The sequence below is a fragment of the Heterodontus francisci genome, chromosome 12 (assembly GCF_036365525.1).
Source record: "Heterodontus francisci isolate sHetFra1 chromosome 12, sHetFra1.hap1, whole genome shotgun sequence".
Classification (NCBI taxonomy): Eukaryota; Metazoa; Chordata; class Chondrichthyes; order Heterodontiformes; family Heterodontidae; genus Heterodontus; species Heterodontus francisci.
The window spans coordinates 31,755,387-31,779,755 of NC_090382.1; positions in this window are offsets into that span (position 1 = coordinate 31,755,387).

Here is a 24,369-nt window from a genome sequence, read left to right on the forward strand (position 1 = left end):
CATACCCATACGTGGATGATGAAGGAGTACATCCAGGCCATGGTTGCTGCCACATTTCTGGCATGTGTGTGCATGGCTTCCTCCATGGAGAGATTGGTGAGTCTCATAGATGACTAATTCAGCAGACCGCTCAGTGGATGTCAGAGATGCGCATAGACCTGGTAATAGTTTAGCCTCGGGCAGTAGACTCTCCCCTGGGGATAGCCTCGGGGGATAGCCTCTTCTGCACTCAGGTAGCTGTTGGTGTGCCCCTCTGCACCCTCCTCTGGTGTTCCCACCCCGAGGCTGGCCCTCTTGCTGGTCCTGAGGTTCCTGATATGCCCCCGCTAGTCCCTGGACTTCCTCCCTCTGAGCTGCCCCTCCTCCTCAAGTGGGACCCCGAAGCCTGGGTGGATGAACCCTATGGCAGGTGGCCTTAGTCCAAGGCTTCTTTCCAGATTGCACACATTCCTCCCACATGCTGCAAACCTGTCCCTGAGTCCTTTCCTTGGACCAAGTCCCACTGCCCCTATGAGACCCTAGCAACACACCACCACAGCCCTGGTATCTTCTCCACCCTTCTGCCGACATCTGGCAGTGCCCTCTATGCACAACCCTTCCTGTCACTGCACACTGGCTCTCCCAATGGTTTCCTGAGAGAGCCAGCACTGAGCCCTCACTTCCTTGCTGCCTCATTTAACTAGGTGGGGTTCTGAAGCCCCATGGTCCCCGTGCACCATCGGTAAAAATGAACTGTTTCGTAAGATTGCTGTTTGATATCTGAAGTCCGCCTTCCATGGTTCCCATTGTTGGTAAAATCCAGAAGCGCTTTCAAGATGTCGGACCTCTGGCCAAATGACCCCCAGCACCCCCGCCCCACCTCCAAACATGCTCCAAATGGCCCGGTAAAATTCCAGCCATTAACTTTGTTTCCTTCTCCACTGATGCTGCCTGGCCTGCTGAATATTTCCAACATTTTCTGTTTCTATTCAAGTTTCCAGTGGTGTTCTGACCAAATTTATTTCTTAATCAACATCATTAAAACAGATTATCTAATTATTACCACATTGCTCTCTGTGGGAGTGTGCTGTGTGCAAATTGGCTGGCACAATTCCTCTATTACTACAGTGATTGTACTTCATTGTTTTTAAGCACTTTGGGACATCCTGCAAACATCCAAGGCACAAGCCCATCTTTACTTTCTTTATAATTGGGAGTCCTCTTTACCTTCAAAGCAGCATATTACAGGGAGTGCAGCCGTTACTCGCTATACCCCTAAATAGAAACAGCATGACCTGTTGGCCACATGGGTCTCTGAATCTACCACCAGGATCCAAGAAGGTAAATATGGGAAGCCGGTCAATGGAGCCCAGCACTCAGTGAAATTGACACTCTACCATGATTGTTTATAATGGACGCATCAGTGCATGATAGTGTTACGGCCAAGTGGTGAGGGGCATGGGTGGTCCCTGCTGTTCACCTCCCAACTGATTGCAGCAAGTGTTTTTGTTACTAGGATTTTAACCCCTTTGTGTTTTATTAGTCAAATAAACAGACAGTGACAGGTTTTCTTGTAGGTTTAAAACAGAAGATTAGCATTTTATTGAGCAATATTCATTCCCAAAATGGTCACAACCGCACCCACATTCACACACACACACACACACACACACACGCACACACAAGAAGAGACAGCCACAGAGAAAAAGGGGTAAGTGGTTTGAAGTGAGATAGGTTTTTGGGGTTCACGGTAAACCTGTTGAATCTTCTCGGAGGTCAATTTCTCTTTTAAAGTTGCAGGCCTGGGTTTTGTAGATTTCTCTGGTAGCTGATTTGTCAATATAGACACAGGGGGATCACCTTCAGCTCGATGCTGCACAAGTTGAAGTGTAGAACTCACAGCAGGATAACTTCTTTGGCTTTTGAAGCTGATTTCTCCCAGCTCTCAGCTCGACAGGCTTTCATGATGTTTTTCCTGATTTTCTGTTTCTCTCTCTCTCCAGAGAGCTATTTTTAAGGTCAAAATGGTGTCATATTTTGCCTCTGTTGGGAGACATAGATCTCCCTCCCTGTTCTGATCGACAATGGCCCAGGATGTGGCGACTTCACACCTTCTTTATTTCAGAAGAACCCATTCAATTCAAAAATGTGTCTTGATGGGTTCGAGATTGATGTAATTGACACCTCTTAGCTTGGAATGTGTCCTTCCGTTCTTAACAGGCAGTAAGACAGTTTTAATATACAGGGCCTGGTCTTTTGACCTACGGCAGCCATTTTCTCTAGCACATTGTCCACTTTGTAAAGGAAAAGTCACTTTTTATAACTCTTCACTTTGGGTTCTTGTATTTTCAATTGCTGCACAAGAGTGTAACAAAAGTTTTTCCAAGACAGAGCAAGTAAACGTAGCAATCAGAAGTCACTTTTAGACAGACAGAGTGGGGGCTAAGTTGGATAGTCCCATAATTGGGCATGGGAATCGTGATACACCATTGCCCCATACCCATTCAAAGTAATGCAGGCAGCACACAAACTTTGTGCTGCCTGCTCATTTCCATGATTGTGGCATGCAGCCCAGCACTGAACGTGCTGCTGACTGGCAGCAAGCCTCAGCAGGCGACCCAAGATCATGCAAGACTTGTACCACCATTAGCCTGTACTACTTCAATCCAGACTGTACCTCTTAAAGGCAAGGTGCATTATGGCTGCAGCAGGGGATGAACCTGCTTAGACAGGATTTGAAGACCTGGAGGAAGCAATAGGCCAAAGAGCTTCTAGGTTTTCAGATGCTACGATGGAGTCATTGGTGCAGGAGGTGGACTGGAGGAGAGGTGTCCTCTTCCCTCAGGGGACCAGGAGGCCCTCCAGATGAATGCTCAGAAGGTATTGGGAGCAGGTAGCTGTGGTGGTCAATGTCACATCCGGTGCCAAGGACCTGGTGCAATGCCACAAGAAGCTTAATGACTGCACATGAGTGGTCAAGGTCAGTGTATGCTTCTTCACATGCCAAATCCTACCAACTGCACAATTAGCCTCACACACTGCTCCATTTACCACACCCCCTTCACTCACCTATCAACAATCTAGATCATCTACGACTTAAATCTCACATTCATAGCTTCACCTCACCCTCACGCACGTAGCACTGCTGGAAGCTGCATACTCACATCCCTCAGCTTTCACATACTGCCAGCTACTCAACTGCAACAGGCACATCAACCAAACACATGGCACCACACTCACTGACATGATTCCTTCCCCATTGCAGGACAATGTATCCCATAATATGCGGCAGCAACAGCTATTATTGCCAGTGTTCTTCTAATAAATCAATTTTCCTGATGTAAGCGGAGATGCCTACCTGGTCGATACAATCCTCAATGCAAGGCATTGGGTATGAATTGGTTCGACTCACTGTATTAACTTTTTGATAGTCAATTCAGAGTCTCTTAGAACCATCTGGCTCAGGAACCAGTACAATAGGAGAACTCCAGCTGCTTTGACTAGCCTCAATTAGTTCATTGTCTAGCATGTATTGAATCTCCTCTCGGACTTGAGCCTATTCATTGGGGCTCAGTCATTATGGGTTCTGTTTAATAGGTAGGGTTTTCCCTACATCCTCATCATGAGTGGTCAAAGATGTGCGACCCAATTTGTCCCTACACACTTCCCAAACTCTCTTAGCAGTTTTGTTATGCCTTTCCTCTGCTCGTCATTTAAATAATTGAGTACTGTGTCTAGCCTCTCTAAGACTTCTATGTTAACTAGTTGCACAATAAAGGGTTCAATCTGAGAATTTGCCAGGTTCCCTTCTTCCCCTAGCTCCTTCACACTATTGTTTCCATCCTCATCTGTCCTCATTACCTAGCAGACATTCACTGGTTTGACTGGTTCCCAATTATAATATTTATTTAATATGTTTATGTGGCACAGCCGTTGTTTCTTTCTCTGGTCAGGGGTACTGATCAGTAGTTGACTTCACTGATCTTTTTCCCACGCAGTACAGGCCACTAAATCTCACTTTCAGGGGTTTGCCCAGGAACAGCAACAACACCAGGACCTGATCTCCTGGTTTGACTATCCGAGCCTCAGCTTGTCTGTCTGCTTGCCTTTTCATGATCTGTTAAGAGGCTTTAAGATGTTCCTTAGTCACAGCACATGCTGTAGAGAGTTGCTCATGGAAAGCTGACACATAATTTAACAATGATCTAGAACTTTTTCCTTGATCAGCTTAAGGCAGCCTCTTATCTCTTGCCCGGAGACCAGTTCGAAGGGACTAAAGTCCCTCGATTCATTGGGTGAATTCCCAATGGCGAATAGCAGAAAAGCTAACCCCTTGTCCCAGTCGTGGGGGTACTCACAGCAGTAGGCTCTGATCATGTATTTCAGGGTTTGGTGATACCGTTCCAGAGCCCCTTGTGACTGTGGGTGATATTCTGAGGATTTTAACTGTTCGATGCCGAGGCTATGGTTAACCTCTTGGAATACCTGGGACATAAAATTAGATCCTTGATCTGATTGGATCTCTTTGGGCAGTCTGTAGTGGGTGAAAAACTGGGTCAGCCCCTCGACCATAGCTTTTGCTGTGATGTTTATTAAGGATATGGCCTCTGATAATCAAGTGGACAAGTCCATGATAGTTAAGATATATTGAAAACCCGTCCTAGTTCTAGGTAAGGGTCCCACACAATCTACCAGAACTCTGTTAAAAGTCAAAAGCAGGTATAGGTATTAGTGCAGCGGGCTTGATTGCAGATTGTGGTTTCCCAACAACCTGGCAGGTATGACAAGTCCTACAGAATTTAACCACATCTTTGTGGAGGTGAGGCCAATATAAGTGCTGGCTTATCCAGGCCTGGATCGTTCAGATGCCCACGTGCCCAGCCATCGGGACTTCATGGGCAATCCTCAAAGTTTCCCTATGATAGTTGGAAGAAACTAAAATTTGATGTACCACTTTCCACTCCTCCTCTGCAGGTCACCAAGGAGGTCTCCACATTCTTATCACTATCCTGTTTTTCAAGTAATAGCATTTGGGAACCCCTTCTGCCTCTGCCTCAGAACAGGCCATCAATGTGATTCCTTTAAATCAGGGTCTGCCTGCTGAGCCTCAATCAAGGAGGATCTGCTGAACACCTCCTTCTCCTCTACTAAATTCCTGAAAAAGTTTCTACCAGCCAGACCTCTGGGTCATCTGTACAAATTACTGGCTCAACTCTCTCCAGCGGAGCTCGCTTAGCTATGGACCTGGTCACTACACAGTCAGTGAATATTCCAGGGATTTCTTCCTGTAACTATTCCATCTCCCTCACCTTGTTTGCTTTATCTAAGACTACTGGGGAGGCTATCACTCTGCCCCCAACAACAAATCTATTACAGCCACAGGCAGACTAGGGACAATCCCTACTAGAACCGGTCCAGAGACCAGGTCACACTGTAAGTGGACCTGGTATAGGAGTATGGGCATGTACGCGTTTTCAATGCCTTTTACCTAGAACCTTCGCATTCACCGAGCTCTCTGGTGGGGAGGTCAAGCTTTACCCAGCTTTAAGGATTGGGTGGCCCCTCTATCCCAGAGCAGGATAATTGATTTACTTGCCTCATTAGAGGAATACGGGGGCACCTTTCCCTTGAAGACAAAATCCTGGTAACCCTCAGGGATTTTGTCTGTGTTTACAGCACCCAGGGCGGTATTCCTAGAGGGGTCACTCACCATGCTTAGGGCCACAGTCTTGTCTGCCGTGCCACCTGCTAGGGCCCCCTTTCCTGGTCTGGCCTGGTGAACCCCAACAAAAGCCACTGGCTTCCCCTTCAATTTCCGGCAGTCAGCTTTCACGTACCCTGCTTAGTACAGTGGGACCCAGCGAGCTGGGTCTTCGGGAATCGTTCCTACCTTCTGCACCTTCCTTTCTGATCTGTGGAGGGCCTCCACATTCTCAATTCTATTCTCCCTTTCACTACCACTCCATCGCCTGTCGTTCTCCAACTGTTCTTCCTGGGCCTCTGGAGATTATTAGGGAAGGATTTTCCCTGATTAAATGGCATATGCATGAGTTCATAATCATCCATTATTGCAACAGTGTCCCTTCACCTTTGAGACCCTTTGTTCCGCAATATGGGTCTTGATATTACTTGGGTATTATTGAATTGCTCTAACAATATCACTTCTCATAGATTGTCATACGAGGGTTCTGGCTTCTAAGATCTCATATAGTGATCAAAAGCCATGTGTTTAACTTGCTCAAATTCAAAGAAGGTTTGGGCAGGCCTTTTTCAATTATTCCTGAATTTTTGTCAGTATGCTTCAGTGTTACAACCAGGTGAGGAGGCTCCCCTCTTGTCCTTCCTCTTATTTGACCGCAACAGGGTTTATTCCTTTTTAAACAGTGGATGTGATTACCACTTCAATGAGTTTTTTTACCTTTTGTTGCGATTGTAAAAGAACCAATCGGACAGGTTTTTTTGAGTTTAAAAAGGAAAGAGGTGAATTTATTATACTTAAAAATCTAAATCCAATCTAAATAAAAATAATAAAATTATGCTTCACTTTCACACACACACACACACACAAATAGATTACAGAGTGATGAGAATAGATTTGTGTTGGATTAGAGTTCAGAAAAAATAAAAAATAATACCGTCTGTGGTGACTGGTGGCTTTAGTGGTCTTGAATTGTGGTCCTGAAGTTTTATGTTGTTAGTTGTTCTTGGAGTCAGTTGAGCAGAGAGCTTCCTTCTTGATGTCTTTGTCTTGGATCTAGCAGCTGGCACTAGGCCTCGCACACCCCATCAGGCCTTCTGTGGAGAGAGAGAGAGAGAGATAGCCCTTCTGGCTTCTGCACAGATTGAGTCTCTGGCTTGTCTGCATGTCCAAGGGAAACTCCCCGCTGTCACAGATATGGTCACATGACTGTCTCAGTGTATTCACTGGTACCTTCTAATGAGATTCAATTTCAGGAATTTCCATCTCTCAAGCCTCATGGTGTCAATGTTTTTCCCTGGAGGGATTCGCCCTTTCAATGTTAATGTCCCAGGATGGTTTTGAATGTCTTGCTAATGAAAGCAATCTCAGGTGTCTCCATCAATAGGGCAAGCCATTGTTTTCGGTACAGGCTAATCAGACATGTGTCTCCACTTTTGATGCTTTGGAATGTGCAAGGTTTCAAATGCAAATGGTAGCAGCCATTTTTAGCTGTGGCAATGTCTTTGGAAAAGTTCTCTGTAATATTCCAGCTTTTCTTTTTTTAAGTTCAATGTAAGTTTCCAACCAATGAATTAAAAATCCTCATTTGGCATGGTGTGTTTTCTTGGCAATGGGGGTTTGCAATAGCAGTTTTGGCTTGCTCATAATTAAAAGATCTTTCCTCTGGTAGCATGGAGTAAGGTTCATGGCTCTCCCCACTAATTCACCTTGTACAGGGAGGGTCCAAGTCTCTTTTGAATGTGAGCAATTCTTTCAACAGAGATAAAGTATGATTCAAGCTCATTCTCATTCAATTTTGGCACTAATTGTGTCTCAGGAGATCAAAGCTTTCCTCCAGATTGGGGTCAGTATTTGAATTGCTGGTGGTACCCTCACTTTGCAATTTCAGTCTTTCCATATCTAACTCAAAATACCTTGCCTATCTCTCCTTTTGCATTTCTCTCTCCTGTTGCTCTTTTTCCCTTTGATTTTGAAACTCCAATTTTCATATGGCAATGACTTTCCATTTGAATTCTAGCTATTGCAATTTTGTCATTCTCAGGGTCCATGCCTGTTTGTTCTGTTTCTGGGTCAATGTTAAAATGATAAGCTACAGTTTTAAGGATCTCAGGCTTCCTTGCTTTCAGCCTTAAAGTTACTCCCACCTGGTTAGCTACAACTTCTAATTCCTCAACATTTCATAGATTTAATGCACCCCAAGGTAACTCTTCCTGTTCTACAAATGCTTTGGTGTCAAACGTGGCCATGTTTATCTGAGTAAAAATACGAGAAAAGCTGCTGAATATTTTTTTTTTACAAATTTAGCGATCAATTTACCTCCCGTGTCCAATTCATTCGTTTAATGTAATGTTTCAGATTCCGGACGACGAGCTCCCAATCTGTTGGGGATGGCTCCCCCCGTCTTTTTCACACCTCAACAGTGGGCCTTCGACGTCATGATCCTTGACGGGGGGTGCCTGATGATAGCCCCGAATGAGGCCCGCCACGGACCTTGACGCCAGCAGGGCCTGGCCCAATCCTCCCAGCGGTGGCGAGGCATCGTGGTGGCCGCCCCAATCGCTGGGTGACAAGACCACAATTTGAATATTTAAATCAATTAAATTAATTAATTTAAATATACTTACGCCTCCTCTTGATGGCCCGCTGCGATCTTCGGCCCGGCGGCCAGCACCCCTGCGGCTTTGGATCCCCGTCCAGGGAAACGAGGTGCAACATTGGTGGGGAGGGGGGAGGAGGTAAGTTTATCAGTGCTGGGGGTGGGGGAACGGGGTCAAATTAACATCGTGGGTGTAGGGGATGGTGAGAATGGTTGTTGTTTAAAGCTTATGCGGTTTGTGGGGGGAAGGTCAGATGGTAAAGGTAAGTGCTTTGGGGGGGAAGGGAAAATAATTAATTTAATTGCCATTGGGGGTGGGTGGGAGAAGGGAAAAAGAAATGCATTTATTTAATTTAATTCAAACTGTCTTTAAATATTTAAATAAGCCGGTAAGGCTAACAGCCCTTTAAAAGTCACATCAGCGCCTGTCTACAGGCAGCTGATGCCATTGTCAGGATGGACAGCCCGTCCTCTCCATATGATCGGGGGAGCGGGCCACCCGTACCGGCTATTTAAATGAGCTGCCCCGCTTGAGATTGCGGCGGCTATTTGGCGTGCAGCACACACCCCTCCCCGTCTTTGAAGCTCACTGCCGATAAAATCCAGCCCAGTGTGTTTTTTAAAAAGGGTGGTTTTAACCCGAGTGTTTTAATTATCAAGAACAGACAAATGACAGGTTTTCTCGTAAGTTTCAAAGAAAGATAAATATTTGTTATGTAACACCTGAAATACTTGCAACACCGCCCACTCTCACACTCATACACATACACACACACTCAAGAAAATATAGAGATTATAAAGATAACGTGTTAGGTCTGATGATTTGTAAAGAGTTCTCTGTTAAACTTGCTTTTTCCGGAGGTGAAATGGTGCAGGCCTCCAATCCTTTCTCTTGTTCACTGAAGAAAAACCTGGGAGGTTCAGAAAGATGGATGCACTGTTGCAGACTGCTCTTGTTATATTCCAGCCAAAGGTCAATGGCGAAGTCCTGGTCCAATTTCTCAGGTAGGGTGTTCAAGGACAAATCCAGTCTCTGCCTAGATGTAGTTCAAAGCTGGTAATCTTAAGCAGGGTCCTTTCTCTTTGATGACACAGATGAATCTCCATTATCCACCAGAATATATCTTTATTAAAGCTCCTTATCGGAAATGTAGTTTCTGTCATGTGACCATAGGTTCTCTTTCCATTGTCCTCATAAATGGTTTCTGATGGTGAGGTCATTGTTAGACAATAGAGTTCGGGTGTCATTTGTCCTCATCTCACCTTGATAAAGTAGGACTTTTCACACCCAGTCTTTGGAAATTTGAGTTTGGAGTCAAAATGTCTGTGGCAGTATTGTTAACCCAATCAATTGGAGAAAAGCAGCCTTTACCACAGAAAGGGTCATTTGTATTTTATTGATTTCTCAGGGATGTGTCCAGCAGGTCACTTGTATTTTAATGACTTAGCCAAGACTTGTCCAGACTTGAAAATTAGATCATGGTTCTTGTAGTTCTATGTGTATTGGCAGGAAAGGAATGGTCACCTAACCTCGCAACTCAATTTTGTTTTACAAGTGTCTGTTTCGGGTTTACTTCAGAAGTTCATTTTATAGTTCATATTTTCGGATTGCATGCACATGACAGTTCCCTCCCACACAGTACATGTTTAAGACAGGGCATTAACTAGAGCAGTGAGGTCAAAAATGGCAGGTCTAGCACTCACTGAACTAAAAGTTATGTACAAAGAAGGTGCTACAATTTTTGCACTTGTCCTGAAAGAAATTACTATTTGATGATTTGTAAACACTGCTGAATGCAGATAAAATCAAGCTTTCTCAAAAAGAGTTTTATTTAAAGTGACCAAATCTTTAATGGAAATAAAACATTTTACAGTCACAGAACGAATTGAACAAATAATAATGTTTACACTATATAAAGTGCACTAAACTTTGAGCCAGCCTGTGGTCCATCTTATAAATAAATATATAGATAAGTGCACACAGTGGCAATACATGATTAAACCTGAACAATGCAATTAATAAACATACACAGAAAAGTTACTACACCTTTAGTACAAACAGAATGCACAGTCCAAAGCAATACACTTCACTCAGCTGTGTGCAACGTAGATTGTCACGCCAACTTGTTTTGTTGAATGATAATTTTCTTTAATCCACTGACTGGAGATCTGAATTCATATTTTCTGCAGAAATTTAAGAGAGAACAGATGAAGGATGCCTTTGCTGGCAGCTTATGGCGGCACAGTGGCGCAGTGGTTAGCACTGCAGCCTCACAGCTCCAGCGACCCGGGTTCAATTCTGGGTACTGCCTGTGTGGAGTTTGCAAGTTCTCCCTGTGTCTGCGTGGGTTTCCTCCGGGTGCTCCGGTGTCCTCCCACATGCCAAAGACTTGCAGGTTGATAGGTAAATTGGCCATTAGCAATTGCCCCTAGTATAGGTAGGTGGTAGGGAAATATAGGGACAGGTGGGGATGTGGTAGGAATATGGGATTAGTGTAGGATTAGTATAAATGGGTGGTTGATGGTTGGCACAGACTCGGTGGGCCGAAGGGCCTGTTTCAGTGCTGTATCTCTAAACTAAACTAAACCTAATTCGCAACATTGTATCGTACAGTGCAAGGCCTATGAGGTGGAGACGAAATGTCTGTTCATCCCAGCAAGAACCAAGACCCAAGAAGTTTAAAGGAACTACCTGTTCTTTTTAGCAAGATGAGAAACACTGCTACCATGTTTCAATCACTGGGTGACTATCATGTGACAAGCCCCTCCCTATCTGTGGTTTTAAACTTGCATTTCTCTGCAGCAGCAAGGAGAAGCTTCTGGACTCTGAAATGGCTGACCCAAGTGGGGGTCCCTCTCTCTCTTTCTCTCTCACTCCTGTTCAGTTTACAAGCTTCGAACTCTGCCTGTTGACTGACCACCTTTGCATACTCCGGCTACAATCAGAAACCTCGTTGGAGGAAATCATCTGCTTCACTGTCTCCAAGAGACCCACAAAACCAGTCATCTACCTCTTCAAACTAAAAGCCTCAGGACCACCAAATTCATCAAGAAGATAGCCAAATCACCAAACTCCACAGACTGTATACCCCTTTTTTCTATAGACTCTAACTCAACCAAACTACCTTTCCCCACTCTGTAACCTTTTTATGTGTATGTAAACCTCTAGTGCGTGTGTGAGTGAAATTTGGCATGTAGTTTATTATTTTCATTCGTTCAGTTTAAATACAATAAAGTTAACCCCTTTCTTTGTTAAACTCAAGAAAACCTGATTACTTACTTGCTGTGATCATGACAAGAACCAATCAAACACCAATGAATTGGCCAGTACATCCACTTTAAGAAAGAATTAAACCTGTTGTGGTCAAACAAGGAGGTAAAAGAGGGAAGCCCTTCGACTCCCTCCTCACTTGACCGTAGCAAGATATAACTGTTAAATCAGAGCTAAGCCATCGAAGAGTGAAAGCTGGCACTGACTTCTCCAAAGGGTTGGAGAGGCTGGACCAAATAACATTTTCAAGACTGGTAATGATATATTTTTGTTAGGTAAGGGTATCAAGGAATATGGAACAAAGGCAGGTAAATGGGGTTGTGGTACATATCAGCCATGATCTAATTGAATGGCCAAACAGACATGAGGGGCTGAATGGCCTACTCCTGTTCCTATGAGGCTTTCCCACACTGTGGATATAGACCTCACAATTAGTGCAATGGTTTTGAGTGCAGTTTGAGGTTACAGTAGTTTGCAAGTGTTTCTTTCTTCTCAATTTTGTCTTTGAAGACATTGACTCTTTCTGGGTTATGGTTCTACCAGCACTGGCAACCCTCCAGTTCTTGTCCTTTAGTGACAGAAAATACCTCCTCTTAACAAAGAGATGTTCCTAATGACTTTTAGGATGAAACTCTCACTCTGAGATAGTGCTGCAACCCCTTCCTTCAGAGTTCTGCCTCATTTAGGGCGAGCTGTTTCACTAGAGAAAAGCAACTCATCAGCAGACATAGAAGAACAAGTGAACCATTTCAATTTGATGAGTCATGTGGAGCTGGTATTTTTTTTCTCTGTCAATTATTCCTCTGATTTTTCTTTCTTTGCTCTGAAGGTAACAGCTCCTGCTAGAATACATCCCCACAGGTGCCAAGTGCCCCCTGACTGTCACTATTTTTCATGTGTGCATCTAGACAAGCCACCTGGCTGTCAATTTTATTACCAAGCCCAGTTCTATCTCCACTTAAGGTCTGTACATATGCATTTATTCCCAGGTCACTAAATAATGAGCTCTAGCTTAAAATTATGTCATTTTACATTAGCATACAGTGTTTAATGCATTGGACTAAAATTCCTCTCCAGTGTTGCAGGATGTGTTTAAACTCAATGGTTACGCTTCTGCTAAAAGGGCAGAGAAATTTGGGACGAATATACTGAGCATCATATGCCAATATCAGACATAATAATGTCAAGCACTCAGATGTTTAGGCATTTTCAACTTCACGGCTGGGTTACAGATTGTCCACCTGTTATAGAAACTGTCCATTGATTTCAGTGAAAAGGAAAATTGGGTGTTTTTTTTCTAACAGGCAATTTACTACTTTACAACAGCAAGGTAAAAATCTGCCCCATTCTGAGAAAAGCTGCATTAATTCTTCTTGTTTGCCTTTAGTGGTCCTTCAATGAGCATTTTTTTTGCTTTGGTGGGGAAACATTTGTAAATACATTTTACTATAGGTGGAGAAAACCGTTACCCCTTTCGATCACTCTTTCTCACCTGTTTACTCACATCTACTTACTCATTAAACCACTGTACGGGGCAAAGGTGATAAATTTTGCACTGAGACAGATTTACACATGGGTAAAATGCCCCCAATAAACACTTTAGTAGAGATCGGGCAGGATCTTAATGTGGCTTTTGTTGGTGCGGTGATCTAAATGTTGTGCTTTTCCTCTACAACGTCTAATTCAGTCCCAACTAATAGAATGAAAGTTTCTATCAAAATGAAACAGGAGCCCAATGTCACTCTCCTGGTCTATTCCAAAGTAGTACTATGTGAAATGGGATTGGGCAGTCTCAATCCAGTTCCTAGTGGGTGCAATAAATGTCACTGAATACTTCACTAAATTGGTAACCTCAGTTGGATAGCTGATATGGGGGGTCGGGGAAGTAAAATGTCTCACAGCAAGTGTATTCCACCATGTCTCAGGCATGTTGTTGGGTCAATATCGAAGGTACTTTACTCTGTATCTAACAACACTCCAACTGATCTCTGGTGGCACTGGAAGACTGAAATGGAAGGAATTCCACTGCAAGGGACTAAAATCCTTCACTTTGAAGAACACCAAACTCATATAGGACTAAAGCTACTTACTATAAATAGGCTGTTAATAAAACAAAAGCAAAATAATGTGGATTTTGGAAATCTGCAATAAAAACCAAAATTGCTCTTAACACTGTGACAGCACCTGTGGAGAGAGAAACAGATGACAGGTCATCAGCTTGAAATGTTCACTCTGCTTGTCTCTCCACAGGTGCTGAGTGATCCCAATATTTTCTGTTTTTATTACAATGGGAACAATGCTGGTCTTAAGTTGATTCCATGGTGTTAAATGTATACTACTTCCTCAGAGAACAGAGCTTTTACATTCCATTTCCACACTTTCGCAGGTTCCGACCCTTCTAGTGGTGGTCAACTTGACATGCGAGGTGGAGCTGCCCTTTGTCACAGCACCACATAAACGCTCTTGAAAATTCTTTGCGAAGAATAGGAGCAGAAGAGGGTTAATGCAGCTGTGGGCATAGCTCAGACAGATGCTGACATGGTAAATGTAAAGAAAGAGCAAGGTCGGGGACACAGAGGTTAAGTTGAGCACCTGCATCACGTGAAAAGGCAACCAACACACCAAAAAGACAGCTATTACCATGAGAACCGTTTTGGTCGCCCTCTTTGCCTGCACTGATTGCTTCCTGCCCACTCTTCTGAGAGACTTAAAGACATGAAAGAGAGTCATTGAGTAGAAAGTGCTTATAATAATCAGGGGAATGATAAATCCCAATATAGACTGATAGAGTGTATACCAGTACATATCCTTTGTTCCAGAAGGCAGGTCCAGAGCACATATTTCAGAGCCTCCCATCTGAATAGTCCTGGAATATAACATGACTGGGACTGTCAGCAACAAACTGCCAAGCCACACGAGAGCGTTCACTAGCACTGTCCGGCAGATGGTCCTTTTCTCTGTGGTGGGGTGGACTATTGCAATGTACCTGTCAAAGTACAAAAGAAATTGCTGGTTAGAGATAGAGTACAAGGCTGACCTGCTGGAATTATTACTGTAACACTGTGCTTTCCCACTGAAATTATTTTAGTAGCACTCTTGGCCTGCTGGAATTGCTGGATTAACACACTCTAATGTTACGGATATGCTGGGAATACTGCAGTAACAGTGGCCTCATGGTACTGCTGTGCTGGGGTTAAGTGCAATAACACAATTCTTCTAATGCTGCTGTACTGGGATTACTGTAGTAACATTGTTTTGGTGCTACAATGTGTTGGTACTGCAGTTAACACTGTGCTGGTGGTACTGGTGTGATGGAATTAATGTAATAATGCTGTTCTAGTGGTACTGGTGTCATAAAATTACTGCAGTAACACTGTCCTGGTCATAAAATCATAGAATAGTTACAACACATAAGGAGGCCATTCACCCTATTGTGTCCCTGCCTACTCCTCTGCCTTTTCCCCTTAGCCCTGCAAATCTTTTCAGATAATTATCCAATTCCCTTTTGAAAGCCACTGTTGAGCCTGCCTCCATCATACTCTCAGGCAGTGGATTCTAGATCCAAAGATTTTCCTCGTATCGCCTCTGGTTCTTTTGTCAATCAGTTTAAATTGGTGTCCTCTGGTTCTCAACCTTTCTGACAATGGGAACAGTTTCTTCCTGTCCAGACCTCTCATGATTTTGAACCCTTCCATCAAATCTCGTCTTAAACTTCTCTTCTCCAAGGAGAACAGCCCCAGCTTCACCAATCTATCCAGCCAAGTAGTCATGTGACCAACTGGTCTAACCAGTCCTGGCCCTTGTGGATTGTATACTCCTTAGCAGGCCCTGGAATGTGCTTCCTCATCTTCGATGTCTGTTAGTATGTAAATGTTTTTTTCCAGTTATGGCTGATCTGTTTAACAAGTCCTCTCTCCACTCCAGTAACAGTTTAAAATCAATGTTCATGACAAAATTAATGTGCCTCATTCTTGGCAGGTGGGGGCCTAGCCTGACACTATAGAAGACTTTTGGATTCCCTTTTATGTTGGCTGCCAGTCTCTTCTCATACTCCCTCTTTGCTGCTTTTATTTCTTTCTTCACCTTCCCTCTGAACTTTCTATATTTAGCCTGGTTTTGAATTGTATTATTACTTTGACATCTGTCATACTCATTCCTTCTCTGCTTCATCTTGCTATCTCTTTCATCATCTAGGGAGCTCTGGATCTGTTTGTCCTACCTTTCCCCCTCTTTGGAACGTACCTTGACTGTACTCGAACTCTGTCCTCTTTTAATACAGCCCATTGTTCAATTAGTTTTGATTCCATTTTCCCTGGGCCAGATCCGCTCTCACCCCATTGAAATTGGTCCTCCCCTAATTAATTATTTTCACTCTGGATTGCTCCTTGGTTTTTCCATAGCTGACTTAAACCTTATGATACTATGATCATTGTCCCCTAAATGTTCCCCAACTGAAACTTGATCCACTTGTCCCATGTCAATCTCCAGAAACAAATTCAGCAATGCTGCCTTCTTTGTTGGACTGGAAACAAAAAATTCTCCTGAACACACTTCAGAAACACTTCTCCCTCTCTGCCCTTTATTACTATCCCAGTCTATATTAGGATCATTAAAGTCCCCCATTATAACTACTCTATAATTTTTGCACCTCTCTGTAATTTCCTTGTAAATTTGTTCCTCTATATCTTTCCCACTAGTTGATGGCCTATAGAATACATCCAATAATGTAATGGGACTTCTATTGTTTCTTAGCTCTTACCAAATAGATTCTGTCCTTGACCCCTCTAGGTATGGGTGTGCCATGATCACTGCAGTAACACTGTCCTAGTGGTACTGGTGTGTCAGGATTACTGTAGTAATTCTGTCTGAATGTGTACAGCCTGCTTTAACTGGCTAAGAGTGATACTGAGGCAGCCGACCGTGCTGTCGTATTTGTATTACTGAAATTGTGCCTTTGAATTCACCTCATTTATATTGCAAAGTTAATGAAGGTTGGCATCAATGGGTGAGAGGGAGGGGAACAATCCGTGACAGAGAATCATTTCCAGCAGCATTTTGAAACCTATTTGGATAGTGAATGTCAAGGAGATCAGGTGCTGAGTGCGTGACTGAGGAAATTAACAGAACATGCAGGATCAAATTACACAGTTTTTGATTTGTGACTGACTGCATCTCCACTGATGTTAATCTAGCTCTCTCACACCAGCAGCCTGCCATCAAGGATCCCTGTACCTTGGGAATTACCATAGTGCAGTGGTGTTGAGCTCTTTGAAAATGGACTCCTGTTGCTACCAGAGGGAAAGAAGCTGAAACTACTAGAAAAATTGAGCAATGCAACAGTCACCTGTTCAGCCACCAATGGAGATGGCACATTGGTTTGTCACTGCAAATGATCTCAATGCTAACCTGTAAGGAAGTGGAAGAAAAAAGGTTGAAGGCGCTGGTGAACTAACAGTGCCACCTCACAGTTGGAGTTGGCTGTAGATGTCTTTGCAGCAGATGGTGCAGCTGCCATCCATCTCCCTACTGGGCAGAGCCTGCGGAGGCAGTTCCCTTCATTCACTACCAGGTAGGTGTATCAGAATAAAAGAGAGACTTGTATTTATATAGCACCCAAAGCACGTTATAGCCAATGAGGTGTAGTCGCTGCTGTAATGTAGCAAACAAAGCGGCTAACTTCGTGCACAGCAAGATCCAACAAACAATGTAATAATGACCAGATTATCTGTTTTCGTGATATTGGATGAAGGATAAATATTGATCAGGACATGAGGGAGAACTCCCCTGCTCTTCTTCAATATAGTGCCATGGGATCTTTTATGTCCACATGACAGGGTAGACAGGACCTTGGTTTCACGTCTTATCCAAAAGATGTGACCACGAAAATACCATGACCTGCACATAAGATTGCTCACATAATGTCAGTGTACCCAATCTGGCTCTGGTGCTGATAATCTCCCTGGCACATTTTCTTTCATCTTATTCCACTTCGACCATGAAATCAGGTGTCCTAAAGCCAATGCCCATTATTGATTTTAATTTAATTTGACAAACCACATGACTCTGTTGTTTGTATTTAAATGGTACATTACTTTCTGGACTCCAGTGAGCACTGAACTGTGAAAGATTCATTTGTTTATGTCTTGCTTTTTCTTAAAGCTCTTCCAGTTCTGACAATGTGTTATAAATATTTCAATTACAGTTAGTTTTATAGTAAATTTGCAGACAGTGGCCCAGATTTCATGGTCAGTGACGAAGCAACGACACTTACCACTGATCTCAAAGAAAGTTGCCCACAAAGATCTAGCAATCTCTGTTGAGCGCATTTATCCTTTCCGAATATCAGTTTGAATCTGCTGCTAATTCAAAAGGATTTATAGGCATTCAGCAACAGTAATATCATCAAGTAGGTTAAGCAGTCAATCACATTGAAGTATTCGAACACACAGCAAACGAGGAAATAAAATGCACTAATGTCTTTCATTTTTAATTACATTTTACAGAGAGTAAAATAAATCATTGGGACATACCAATGGGATTAAGGTAGAAACTGAAATATCATAAACAAACTTTAAAAAAAATATTTTAAAATGTGAAATTTTTTATCATAATGAAGAAATTTGACATTCCATAAATATTAAATGAGTTTTCCAGAGCCAAAGAGGTTTTTCAGCTGTAATTTTGAACTTAGTACACCTCATTCAACTTTTACAAGGATTTTTTACATCGACATTATTGAGTAAAAGGGCAAGTTTTCATCAGTTCAGTGATTTCAGACAGCAGTCTGGATCCCGACAACAGTGCACCTTATGAGGAAGTGTAGAATCACTGCCAGCAGCTTTCTTATTTAACTGTGCATGTGTGGACTTCAGAAGTTGCTGTCAGTTTCAGAGGAGTAATGCTGACTGTTTAGTTTCAATACTATTGCAGACTCCTGGCCATTAAAGTTGAAAATTCATAATAGTGTTCATAAGCCTTGCCCGCTAGGAGAGCAGATCAAGAATTTGAGCATATTTTTGCTAGCCTGAAAAACAAAGACTCGCTGAGATAAATATCTGCCTACTTTCCTGGCCCCCAAGTCGCCTGTTCCTCTCCAGCAAAATTGGCCAGGAGTAACTGAAGCTTGTGTCTCTCTTGATGTTAATCCAACTCCTTTCCATTGTCAAACCCAATGAGGGAATTTTAACCCTAAAAAACAGGTGGATTTGGGCTAAGTTAGATGTGAAATTTTTAAAAATCTCAAACCCAACCCCATTCAGTGTTTAACTCGCCCACTTTCAGTTTTAGTGGAGGTGGGACATGGGAGCAGGCAGCTAACCCACTCCCAGGAGACGACTTTGTCATTTAATGAGGCTGCATGTCTCAGATTTAACCTACCTTCCAGGTTTAACCTGGCAGCTAAATGGAGAGGACTGCTTCATGGAAAAAGTAGGTTTAAAGCACTGCTTGTGGGCCAGGAGGAGCGGGAGTGCTTCTTCCCAGCCCACGAAGCCTGCCTGCTTCCCTGCCTGCCATCAGAACGCTCCTCCCTTCCCAGATCGGCAATCAGATTCCACCACCTCCCCCCACCTTCCTTCCAAGGATCAGAGATCATACCCTTCACCCTCAGATCTGAGATTACACCTCCCCTGACCCCTCAAACCGGTATTGGACAACCCCCCCAGATTGGTTACCAACCACCACCCCCCTTACCCCCCAAGATCTGTAGCCCACCCAATCTGTGCTTCCACTAACCCAGCTGCAGGCTCCCTACCTGCATATTTTGATGCCTTTTAGAAGCCTGGGAAGGTGATGGAATCCTGCTATTTTCATCCTTTATCAGAAATGTGGGGTTGAAATTTATACTCCTGACACCAAAATCGGCCGCGGGCAAAAACAATGGCGGCCCACCTGCGCAGGCCACACATCATGGTGACACCGTGATACTAAGCGCGGCAGCTTATTTAAATAGCCAGGGTGCACTGACGCTATTTTTAAAAGGCTTCGAGTCCTACCGTTCAACTTACATTTTTAAAGAGACACTGAATGAAAAAAATTAAAAACATTTATTTTGCCTCTCTCCCACCCACCCCCAATAACTATAAAATTAATTACTTGCCCCCTCCCCCCTCAAAACACTTAGCTTGTCCACCTGACCTTCCCCCCCCCAAAAAAAAGTGCATATACTTTAAACTATATCCCTTCCCACCATCCCCTACATCAATGATATTACTTTGACCCCACTCCCCACCCCTTCCCGCACTGAAAAGTTTACCTCCTCCCCCCTCACCACCAGTGTTCCACCTCGTTTCCCCAAATGGGGATCCGAAGGCGTGGGAGTGCCAGCCAGCAGCACGAAGATTGCACCGGGACAGATGCGGGGGAACGTGAATATAATTAATTCAATTATTTTAATTTATTTAAATATTTAAATGGGATCCTGTTGCCGAGCAGTGTGGGGGGGGGGGGGGGATCGCCATGAGGCCTCATCACTGCCGTCAATCTCGTGCCAGCCCTCTCCCGGAGGCATTTTCCAGCCCTCCCCAGCCACGACCCCTGACGTCGGGGGGGGGGGGGGGGGTCTGTAAAATTCAGCCCGTGATGTCAAAGATTCTTTCAGACAAGTAGTATTGAGTCCTTAAACAATGGACAATCATTACTCAGCACAGGAATGAAAGTTATGTTTATTGTTTGGAGAGGAGTCTGCACAAAGTACTGGATGGGCTGTGTCCCAGTTGATTGTGATTGCATCTGGACAACACAGACAGATTGAGAAACAGAGCAAAAAAGACAGAAAGCAGAAAAAGATGAGCCTAAGAGAAAAAAAGAGCTGCATGTAAACCACATGAACCCCTCAACTATATCTCTGTCTGTATCTCACTGCCAGCTACTCATTATTTCACTTATGCACCATCTGAACGCTTCAAATATATCCCAGCCCATTTAACTGTATATATAAGAAATCTGAGCACCTCATTCAGATTCTAGACTGAATCTCATTCCCAGGTTTCCAACATTCTGTTGTCATGCAGACTCCCACCTGCCAAGAATGAGGCATATTAATTTCACCACATGAACATTGATTTTAAACTGTTATTGGGGTAAAGAAAGAATTTGCTTTGAATAAAAGAAAGAGCCTTGACTGGAAAGACATTTGCATATTTACAGACAGTGCTTAAAAGGGACAAAAGACCATGCCCTGACACATTCAATCCACAATGGACTTTTGATTACCAGACGTTGAAGGTGGAGGAGTTAGCATTTCAGTTGACTGCTGAGATAATCAAATACACACAAACGGACATGGTCACACCAGCTAGCCACATGATTAAACTGCTGGGCCACCTGAGTTTTTTGAATTTGAACTTGCCACAGAGTTTTGAACTGGCAGAAAGCTTTTTGCTCCTGGACTGAAAAGACCTCCCGTGGCTGGCTCGCTGCTGCCTCTCCTGTCAGCTCTCATCTCTCTCTCTCTCACCAGCTTTGGAATCCATTAAAGATACAGGAACCCCAAGAGAAAAAAGTCTCCTACAGTGAACAAGGTTTAAGAAGAATACTGGGCCCCAGCAAAAAGCAAGAATTGCCTACAAGCAAGAACTACCTATAAAAGGACTCTACAATGAGCTCAAAGCACAGTAATAAGAAGCTCTTCAGATATTGTCTCAAACATCTTCACTTTATTTTTCTTCTGCTCTTTTCTGTCTCTATTTGCATGTGCATATCGCATATGCATGCTCGCATGGGGCGCAGCGTGTATCTGTGGGGCGTTAACCGAAATAGAGTTTTTAGTTTAAGTTTAATAAATTTCACTTTTCTTCTTTAAACCTAAGAAAGCCTGTTTGTGCTCATTTATTTGCCCTATAATTGAAAAGCGGTGAACAAGGATTTCCCATGGGAGAGCTCAAAACAGGGTGTGTTTAAATTTAAACCCTGTTACAGTAAGACCAGGTGAAGGCTGAGAGGGAACCCTAGACACATTTCTCACTAGTCGTAACACTGTATATAAACAATCTTATTCACTCGATTAGATTCCAGCCTGAAACTCACTCCAGGAATCCATTATTCTGTATATAAACCACCTGTATCCCTCGATTAGTGTCCAACCTGAAACTCACTCGCAGGCATCTAATATTCTATATATCATCTATCTGAACCACTAGATTAGATTCTAGCCTGATACTGACTCTCAGGTATCCATTATTCTGTATTTAAACTCTTTGAATTCAAGGATGTAGAAAGGAGAACACAAAGCATACCATTATGCACCTATTATTGTAAGGAAGAAAAGCCCTTTTGACATAATTTTCAAGCTGGACATTAAACCAGCATGCTTTGACAAGCCAGGAACAGGGCTGATGGGGGAAAATCTTGTTTTTAAAATTAAAAGCCTGCTGAATTGTTACAAAGCAGCAAAACCAGACAGTGCTATCAAGAAAGAATCAAGACAAGTGTTGCTAAAGGAGACATCTGTGTAAATTATGAGGCTTTCACGGGATTACACAGAACTCAATGGGCTTCTTCTAAACAATCCTTATCAGAAAGTTTGCCAGCTAAACTGTTTAGATTTCCATGTGCTATCCAACAAATCAACTGTACATTGTATTGTCATTTAAATCTAGAAGCATTTTTCTTCTTTTCGCTCTTTGCTTTTAATAAATGACCTTATTTAACTTAAGAGATTTTGGGTGATTCATTAATTATTTCTTTTGTAATTTTTGTGTAAAAACTACAAGCATGAGAATAGGACAGCAAGGCCTTACATTATTTCAGCTCATAGCAGCAGCATTACCCTGCCCTTCACTATTTCATCCAAAGAATAGGAAGAGTAACAGACTCCAAATTGTTAGCTATATCACTGTCTGAATCTATCAGAGTCTGACCTATAATTCACCCAGGTATCCATTACTCCATATATAAAGCATCGAAATGCCTTGATTAGGTGCTGTAACTCATTTCCAGCCTTTGCTTCACTCTGTGTAAATAACAGCCCTTCACAGTGAAATCCATTTACAAAACACATTGATATTTATTGTTTCCAAAGCACTTTGTAGCTTGAATAGCAACTGTGATGCAACAGTAAAGTAGCAAAGAAAACAAGAATAAAAGCAAAATACTGCGGATGCTGGAAATCTGAAATAAAAACAAGAAATGCTGGAACCACTCAGCAGGTCTGGCAGCATCTGTGGAAAGAGAAGCAGAGTTAACGTTTCGGGTCAGTGACCCTTCATCGGAACAAGAAAACAAGAAGCTTGATTGTGTTTCCATTAATTTGACTTATTCTCAAAATCCTGCTTAGTTTGTTCAAAAAAAAAACAGGTACCTGATGCAGACGCACTCTTGGCACACGGCTGTGCTTTATATCAGAATCAAAGCAAGCTCTACTACTTCACTGCTGCATCACAGTTGTTATTCAAGCTGTACAGTACTTTGGAAACAATAAATATCAATGTGTTTTGTAAATGGATTTCACTGTGAAGGGCTGTTATTTACACAGAGTGAAGCAAAGGCTGGAAATAAGTTACAGTACCTAATCAAGGCATTTCGATGCTTTATATATGGAGTAATGGATACCTGGGTGAATTATAGGTCAGACTCTGATAGATTCAGACAGTGATATAGCTAACAATTTGGAGTCTGTTACTCTTCCTATTCTTTGGATGAAATGGTGAAGGGCAGGGTAATGCTGCTGCTATGAGCTGAAATAATGTAAGGCCTTGCTGTCCTATTCTCATGCTTGTAGTTTGCTTTTACCCACAAATTATAAAAGAAATAATTAATGAATTACCCAAAATCTCTTAAGTTAAATAAGATCATTTATTAAAAGCAGAGCGAAAAGAAGAAAAATGCTTCTAGATTTAAATGACAATACAATGCCCTTCTTATTCTACTTTTAGCAATAAAGATACTGTCGCAATACAACACTCAAATATGTTCCAGGCAATTACAGGTAGAACATAGTACAGCCTTGCCTCACCAGCTGCTGTTCTCATACCCAGCAATATCCACCCGTGTCTCTGTGTAATGTATGGGTCACAGAGAAAGCCAAAGATATAGCAAGGGAGTTGGAGGGAAGCAGTAAAGGAATTCTTATAATCGATAATTATTATGCAGTGCTCCAATATAATGAGAGCAGCATACTGATACCCATCTCTGGATGCAGTCTTGTTGCCTGGCTCTTTGGGAAAGCACCAGAAACACCAGAATTAAATAGCTCCTGCCATCAGAATCAGCATCATATTCTGTCTGGAGGTGGGCTGAACTCACGACTGCCGCCACAGAATTTTCAATCCTTTATCTTTCTCTCTGGTGGAAGATAGCCCAACTTTGGAATAACTGCACATCTTAAATCTTGCACTGTTTTTTGTTTGATTGAGAAACTAAGGTAGAAGACCAGTCCCAGAATGTAGAACCCCACCACAAGAGAGGAAAGTTAAAAGAAAATCCAAGGTAAATCAGGAATTAATGATGAGATGATGACAAGGTTGGATTTTAAAAAGCTGAAGGTGATAGGGTAGACAGCTGCAACTGTGGAAGACAAGGAACTTGACAGTTTCAGATTCCTGGGAAAGAATGGGTTAGAGTAGGAGGCACTGCAATGAATGCTAATCTTTGTACAGTGAGGGATGTGTAGAGCAATATAATTATAGCTTAGAAGAGATAAGAGAGCTAAGTTCAAAGGACTACAGACCAAATTATGGATATAATAAAGGAAAACAGGAGGGTTTGCAATGGAGCAATTGGCTGGTGGCTGCAGGGAGGTCAGAGCCTGGTAGTAAAAGAAATTGACAATCAGACAAGCTTAAAAAAAAACATTCCCACCACTCCATCCCCCACCCCCCCCCC